The sequence below is a fragment of the Haemaphysalis longicornis genome, unplaced genomic scaffold (genome assembly GCF_048455015.1).
Source record: "Haemaphysalis longicornis isolate Haplotype H1 unplaced genomic scaffold, Haemaphysalis longicornis Haplotype H1 scaffold_1, whole genome shotgun sequence".
NCBI classification, from domain to species: Eukaryota; Metazoa; Arthropoda; class Arachnida; order Ixodida; family Ixodidae; genus Haemaphysalis; species Haemaphysalis longicornis.
The window spans coordinates 484,830,244-484,837,918 of NW_027526203.1; the positions used below are offsets into that span (position 1 = coordinate 484,830,244).

The 7,675-nt window shown below is 44.0% G+C and overlaps 1 long non-coding RNA gene across 1 annotated transcript; it reads right to left on the bottom strand.

Moving 5' to 3' along the window:
* Positions 1-688: 688 nt before the first annotated feature.
* On the bottom strand, positions 689-2,201 carry LOC144156364 (uncharacterized). Its single transcript, XR_013319755.1, has 2 exons — positions 1,176-2,201; positions 689-768 (listed from the first exon to the last, which is right to left on the bottom strand). It is a non-coding gene; the product is annotated as an uncharacterized LOC144156364 (long non-coding RNA).
* Between the last annotated feature and the right edge of the window lie 5,474 nt (positions 2,202-7,675).

Sequence of the window (7,675 nt, forward strand, 5' to 3'; positions counted from 1 at the left end):
ATCAATCAACAGCTTTCGACCATATAAAAATAAGCTCAGTGTGTCGGCACTGGGTACTGTGGAACAGTAGAAACGTCACTGAATGGTGAGTAGTTTGCTGAAACGGTGTGAGGCCACTGATGGCAGGATACCTAATAAATTACAAACGGCACGTGCCAAATTCCAGTGGCTATCAGTGCCACCTATGACTTTTCTTGAGCACTGCAATAACCATATTTTATAAACTTTGTGTAATGTGACTCTGATGGCGTCATCAATCAACAGCTTTCGACCATATAAAAACAAGCTCAGTGTGTCGGCACTGGGTACTGTGGAACAGTAGAAACATTGTCACTGAATGGGCAGTACCCTAGCAAAAATTACCAATAGACAAAACCAGTAGCCTATTGGGTTATTGACACCAATAGCTATTGGTGTATCAGTCTATAGGTGTATTGTTACCTATTGGTGTATTGGTCTAGTCCTATAGGTCTATAGGTGTATTGGTACCTATTGGTGTAGTCCTATAGGAGTATTGGTACCTATAGGTGTATTGGTATCATGGGCCCACTGGAGCACCAATTGAAATATGGCCAAATGCCTGCCAAGGCCTTTAGTTCACTGCATTCATTTGGCCATGCTACACTTGCGTCAGCAAGTTTCTAAACAACGTGGTCCCACTACCCTTCAAATACCACAAAGCCATAAGTGCTGGTTGGCTGCAGCTTTATTGCCCAACAGGCTGTCGAATTTCCGGTGCATATATTCCTCGAGTCAGAGCTGCAGGACCTGCAAAAACAGTATGGCAATAAGAAACTTCCGCAATAACTGCACAATTTTATAAGTGTGACTAGGAGTTCGTCCAGGCGAAACATACCACTCTATGGCAGCACACCGCTCGACCCCAACGAACTACGGTGCGTCAGTACGCCGATATGGTCGGAACACTTCTAAAGCTAGACATTCCGTTTCGATTCCATCTGGATGAAACATTACCCGCGGCACTTCACTTCAGTCGTTAATCGGAACACAAAGTCCTACATGCATATGTACTCAGTTCACACGTGGTTGCATCGATAGTGGCTTTTCCAAAAATGAAAGCGCCGCTTGTCGACCTGCTCTGCTATTTTTAATAAAAATTTTATCAGGAAATAAAAAGCTTCTACAGCTTCACGGTGAAAGAAATGTGTACATACCTTCAAATGCAAAAATCCGAGCTGCGTAATGCGTGCACGTTCGTCACCTCGCCTTGCGTGAAGACAATAATCCTTGAATACGAGCGACATCGAAGGTGTCTATGTCTTTACATTCCAGTGCTCCACAGGTGATGTCCTCGTAACATTAAAACTAACAAGAAAATGTGTGGCACTAAAATTCACAAACACGGTGGCTGGCCGCTGAGATGAACGCCTACGCCCGGGATCGTGCCGAAGCGCCGGACATGGAAGAAGCCATTTTGCTTTTTCTTGTATACGAAACCTCCGCCAGGTTCATATTTTCAGAGAAGCATTATTAAGCAGTTTTAATGAATGTATTTCACCCTAAAATTATGATGCCATTTTAAAATTCGGGGTTAATTATTTTGGTGTTAATTTTGATTTTGTAGGCTTTACTTGCTGCAAACATAAATGAAGTACGACACCTATCCTAAGAATCGGCCGTTGAATCGGCACCCAAAACAAATATGGCCGGTCCGCGGCACAGCGAGTTTAGAAAAATATGAGGCAATGGTTATGAAGGCGAGCGCTAACGCTCGCGAAAAAAATCTATAACTTTTTAGGCAGAGAATCACACGCGCGGTGTTTTTTCTTGTCGCAAGCATTGCGAGCAACCACCATGCGCCGGCGGTTGAGGCGTTCTAAATGCAAAATGTTTGCAGCTAACGTGAATCGAATTTCTTCGGGCAGAAACATTGCTTGCAGGGTTGCAGATTAATTTTGACCGCCGGTGGTGTGTACCGATCGAGCGCCGCAGCGCGAGATCGACACACGGGCGGTACCTTTCTCCTCGATCTGGAAAACAACCGCTGCGGCCGGGATCGCACCCCCGTCCTTGGGCTTAGCAGCACACCGCCTAAAAAAAGCTAACAGCTCTACTTTTTATTAGTGCCTGTAAACCAATAGCACCGAACAATGTATTTGACCGATATCTCCTGTTGGTCTATTAGGCTGATACAACCAATAGCTATTGGTCCCACTATCCCAATAGCTTTTGGTCCCAATCGCTATTGGTCCCATTGGGACCAATAGAACCAATACGAATTGGTCTATTGGACCAATACATGTCACTCTATCGGACCAATTGATTTTGTATTGGTCCTATAGATACTCAAATAAAACCAATAGCCTGACTTATAAGACCAATACATTAATTCTATTGGACCAATACAAATTTCTATTGGAATTTTTGCTAGGGTAGTTTTTGCTGCAATGGGTGTGAGGCCACTGATGGCAGGATACCTAATAAATTACAAACGGCACGTTCCAAATTCCACTGGCTATCAGTGCCATCTATGACTTATCTTGAGCACTGCAATAACCATATTTTATAAACTTTGTGTAATGTGCGTCTCATGGAGACATCAATCAACAGCTTTCGACCATATAAAAACAAGCTCAGTGTGTCGGCACTGGGTACTGTGGAACAGTAGAAACATTGTCACTGTATGGTCAGTAGTTTTTGCTGCAACGGGTGTGAGGCCACTGGTGGCAGGATACCTAATAAATTACAAACGGCACGTGCCAAATTCCAGCGGCTATCAGTGCCACCTATGACTTATCTTGAGCACTGCAATAACCATATTTTATAAACTTTGTGTAATGTGCCTCTGATGGAGACATCAATCAACAGCTTTCGACCATACAAAAACAAGCTAGGTGTGTCGGCACTGGGTACTGTGGAACAGTAGAAACATTGTCACTGTATGGTCAGTAGTTTTTGCTGCAACGGGTGTGAGGCCACTGGTGGCAGGATACCTAATAAATTACAAACGGCACGTGCCAAATTTCACCGGCTATCAGTGCCACCTATGACTTATCTTGAGCACTGCAATAACCATATTTTATAAACTTTGTGTAATGTGCGTCTCATGGAGACATCAATCAACAGCTTTCGACCATATAAAAACAAGCTCAGTGTGTCGGCACTGGGTACTGTGGAACAGTAGAAACATTGTCACTGAATGGTCAGTAGTTTTTGCTGCAACGGGTGTGAGGCCACTGGTGGCAGGATACCTAATAAATTACAAACGGCACGTGCCAAATTCCACCGGCTATCACTGCCACCTGTGACTTATCTTGAGCACTGCAATAACCATATTTTATAAACTTTGTGTAATGTGCCTCTGATGGAGACATCAATCAACAGCTTTCGACCATATAAAAACTAGCTCAGTGTGTCGGCCTTGGGTACTGGGGAACAGTAGAAACATTGTCACTGAATAGTCAGTAGTTCTTACTGCAACGGGTGTGAGGCCACTGATGGCAGGATACCTAATAAATTACAAACGGCACGTGCCAAATTCCAGTGGCTATCAGTGCCACCTATGACTTATCTTGAGCACTGCAATAACCATATTTTATAAACTTTGTGTAATGTGCCTCTGATGGAGACATCAATCAATAGCTTTCGACCATATAAAAACAAGCTCAGTGTGTCGGCACTGGGTACTGTGGAACAGTAGAAACATTGTCACTGAATGGTCAGTAGTTTTTGCTGCAACAGGTGTGAGGCCACTGATGACAGGATACTTAAGAAATTACAAACGGCACGTGCCAAATTACAGCGGCTATCAGTGCCACCTATGACTTATCTTGAGCACTGCAATAACCATATTTTATAAACTGTGTGTAATGTGCCTCTGATGGAGACATCAATCAACAGCTTTAGACCATATAAAAACAAGCTCAGTGTGTCGGCCCTGGGTACTGTGGAACAGTAGAAACATTGTCCCTGAATGGTCAGTAGTTTTTGCTGCAACGGGTGTGAGGCCACTGATGGCAGGATACCTAATAAATTACAAACGGCACGTGCCAAATTCCAGTGGCTATCAGTGCCACCTATGACTTATCTTGAGCACTGCAACAGCCATATTTTATAAACTTTGTGTAATGTGCCTCTGATGGAGACATCAATCAACAGCTTTCGACCATATGAAAACAAGCTCAGTGTGTCGGCACTGTGTACTGTGGAACAGTAGAAACATTGTCACTGAATGGCAAGTAGTTTTTTGATTGATGTTTGTAAACCACATGATTCATTCTAATTTGTGGAAATCTGCAATGGGGCTGCATTGAGTTCGATCCCCGCACCTTGAGTACTTCTGGTGACAGTGAGCAGTGACACCGCGGACCCCGAGCTGTGTCCAGCCTTGGCGAGGTGTTGAAAGGTGAAAAGTAGAAGCCGTAACCGGTGGCCCTGGTCAATCTCCGGCCGATGGGCTCCCTGTCTGTCTACCAGGCAGGGAGCTCCGGGACCTCATTGACCAGAAGGGTAAGGTCAGTGAAGAAAGAACCCCCGTCCCCTGCTTTATACTATGGCGCATGGTATTCTCAAAACCCCTCTCTTCAAATGATCGGGCCCCAAATAGGGCTCGCACCGAAGCAATTTTCGAGCCTATTTCAAACCTGCTTTTCCCCAATCCCAACAATTTCCCACGCTTTCCAGAACGCCACATGGATGAGGCCAAGTTTGTATACCGTGCGGGAAAGAAACCACCCGTTCCCCTATCTAGTGTGGAAACTCTCATTGAATACAAGCGCCAATGGTGGAACCCGTGCTGCCATCTATGTTGTAAATAGAAAGGCACCGTTTGACGAGCTGGGCTCATCATAAGCCTCTTGTAGCCTTGCAAAATACCCGTGACGAGCACTGCTGGTCATAAGCAAAATAATGGCAACTGCTCATGACGAGCTCAGTTCGTCATAAGCCCTTAAAGGGTTAATAAAATTTGGTCTCTTGGACGCTTTCGCAAGCGTGGAGAGAGTCGATAGTCGTACCAATTCTGAAGGAAGGCAAGGATGCTTCCTCTCCATCTAGTTATCGTCCCATTGCCCTTACCAGCTGCCTAAGCAAGTTGCTTGAAAAGATGATTAATAGAAGACTTATGTACGTCTTGGAATATTTTATTTTTATTTAAAGTACCTTACAGGCCCCTGACAGGGCATTGAGTAAGGGGGGTACATATGAAATGTGCGACATTAACAAGATTTTCAAAAAGGCACTACAAAGAACCACAGTCCAAGAAAACATTATACAAGAAATTAGCCGTAAATACGTATCTAGAGAAACGGAAAATACAAAGATAATGTGTGCTATATCTTGCACGAACTAAGACTAAAATTGCGCACATTCAAGATTAAAAGCACGCAAGAGTAAACAGGCACCTGATGCAAAAAAAAAATGAAACACAAAGTTCACATAAAACAGTTCACATAAAACCCTCGACAGCTGCCAGGGAGGATTTTGTCGGGCAGGTCGGGCAGATGCACGACTGACTAGTTGGTGGCCTTGGAGTCGTACATCAAGTATGCATTCATTCACAGGCAGCACTGTATGTATATTTTCTTCGATTTAGAAAAAGCATATGACACTGCTTGGCGTTACGGTATCCTGAGCGAACTCAGAATACGGCGTATCAGGAAACATGCTGAACATACTAGAAAGCTACCTGTCTGAGTGTATCTTTTGAGTGAGAATTGGTGCAGCACTTCCAGAAATACACGCACAAGAAAACGGGGTTCTGCAGGGCAGGGTACTCAGCTGTACACTATTTATCATTAAGGTGAACACTCTTTGAAAGGCACTGGCATAAACGATTTTTACTCTGTATATGTGGATGATATACACATCAGTTTTAAATCCTGTAACCTATCCATATGTGAGCGGCGAGTCCAACTGGGTGTGAACAGGCTTGCCAAGTGGGCTGATGAGAATGGCTTTAAGGTGAATCCCGAAAAGAGTACTTGTGTTTTGTTCTCAAGGCAGCGTGGCATAAGGCCTGACCCTGATATTATTCGGAATGGTGAGGCCATTCCGGTAAAAAAGGAACAAATTTCTTGGTGTTCTGCTAGACGACAAGCTTACATTTATTCCGCACATTAAACAACAAGAATAAATGCATCAGGGCAATAAACATACTGAAAATCTTCACCGACCAGTCCTGTGGTGCAGATAAAACTGCCTTCTGCGACTCTTCAGCAGCTTGGCGAGGTCGCGCCAGGACTATGGCAGCGTCGTATATGGATCCGCCACTAAAACAGCCTTAAAAATGTTGGATCCAGTCCTCCAGCTAGGGCTTCGGCTTGTGTCCGTGGTTTTTCGGACAAGCCCCATCCAAAGCGTATAAATTGAGTGTAACCAGTGGTGCTTAGAGCACCAGCATACGTATACAGTAATGTATGCTCCCAAGATAGCATCGTTGGTTAATCATCCATGTAATTCTATCATCACTCACACGTCGGCTAGCAATCTCTTTTCCAACTGTCCCTCTATCACCATGCCATTCCCCTTCTGAACGGGAATGTAGGCACAGGAACTCAGGGTCTCATTTAATGACCTATACAAGACTACTCCCACCGACCTCGTTGCTCCTTGGGATCTGCATCCTATGTATTGTGATGTATCTTTTAGACAAATCGCCAAAAGAAACGCACCAAGGGAATTCATTCACAGATCGCCTTGAAGACAGACAGAGAAGAGAACACACGACGCCTCGAAGTCCGCTTCTGCTGTCTCCTGTGCTGCACATGGCCCCAACTTCACTAGTACAAAGACACTGAACACAAACTGCAGTATTTTTACAGCAGAAGCATATGGAATTTTAAACACCATAGAGTACATCACGGAAACAAATATACAACAGTCTTATCTTTACATATTCTTTCGGTGTCGTGGTGGCATTACATTTGGCAAAACCAAATAAAAACCCTACACTCAACCAGCTCATTAGGAAGATAATGTTGGCTTGTGCTTCAGATATGATGATAATAATGTGCCGGGTGCCAGTGCACAGCAGCATGGGGGGAACGGAATGGCCGACCGGTATGCTGTGGCAGCTGCTTTTCGCAATGGCATGAAACCAGCTATGCGACGGAGACTTCGTGAAATGTGGCAGCAGGAATGGAGCAAAGAATCCAACAACAAATCACACACAATTAAACCTTACATAGGTAAATATAACATCGATAAACAAGATAGATTCAAAGAGGTATTCATTTGTAGACTGCGAATAGGCCACACACATGCCACACACGCACATCTTTTGAATGGCACACTCCCACCAGTTTGTGACAAGTGTGGAGAACAGCTCTTCGTTCTCCACGGGTTAACTGAGTGTACGTCCTTGAATGATGCCAGCAAATGACACTTCCCTAAAATCTACACATACAGCATTCCACTACACCCTTCACCATTCCTATTAGGTGAACTGATGTTCTCTTACAAATGCCTGTTAACTTATCTTGCAGATGTCAATTTCGTTAAACTCATTTCATACAGGCAGTGACTTAAAAACTCAGACTCTCCCATATTTATTTATTTATTTAGACAATACTGCAGGCCAGGATTAGGCCCAAGCAGGGGTGGTAAAGTGGTTACGTAATATATCGGCCAAAAGTAATTATACAATCTCTAAGAAACATCAACAAAAATGACAGACAGAATATTACTACACATGAAAAAGCTGCTCAATTGATGC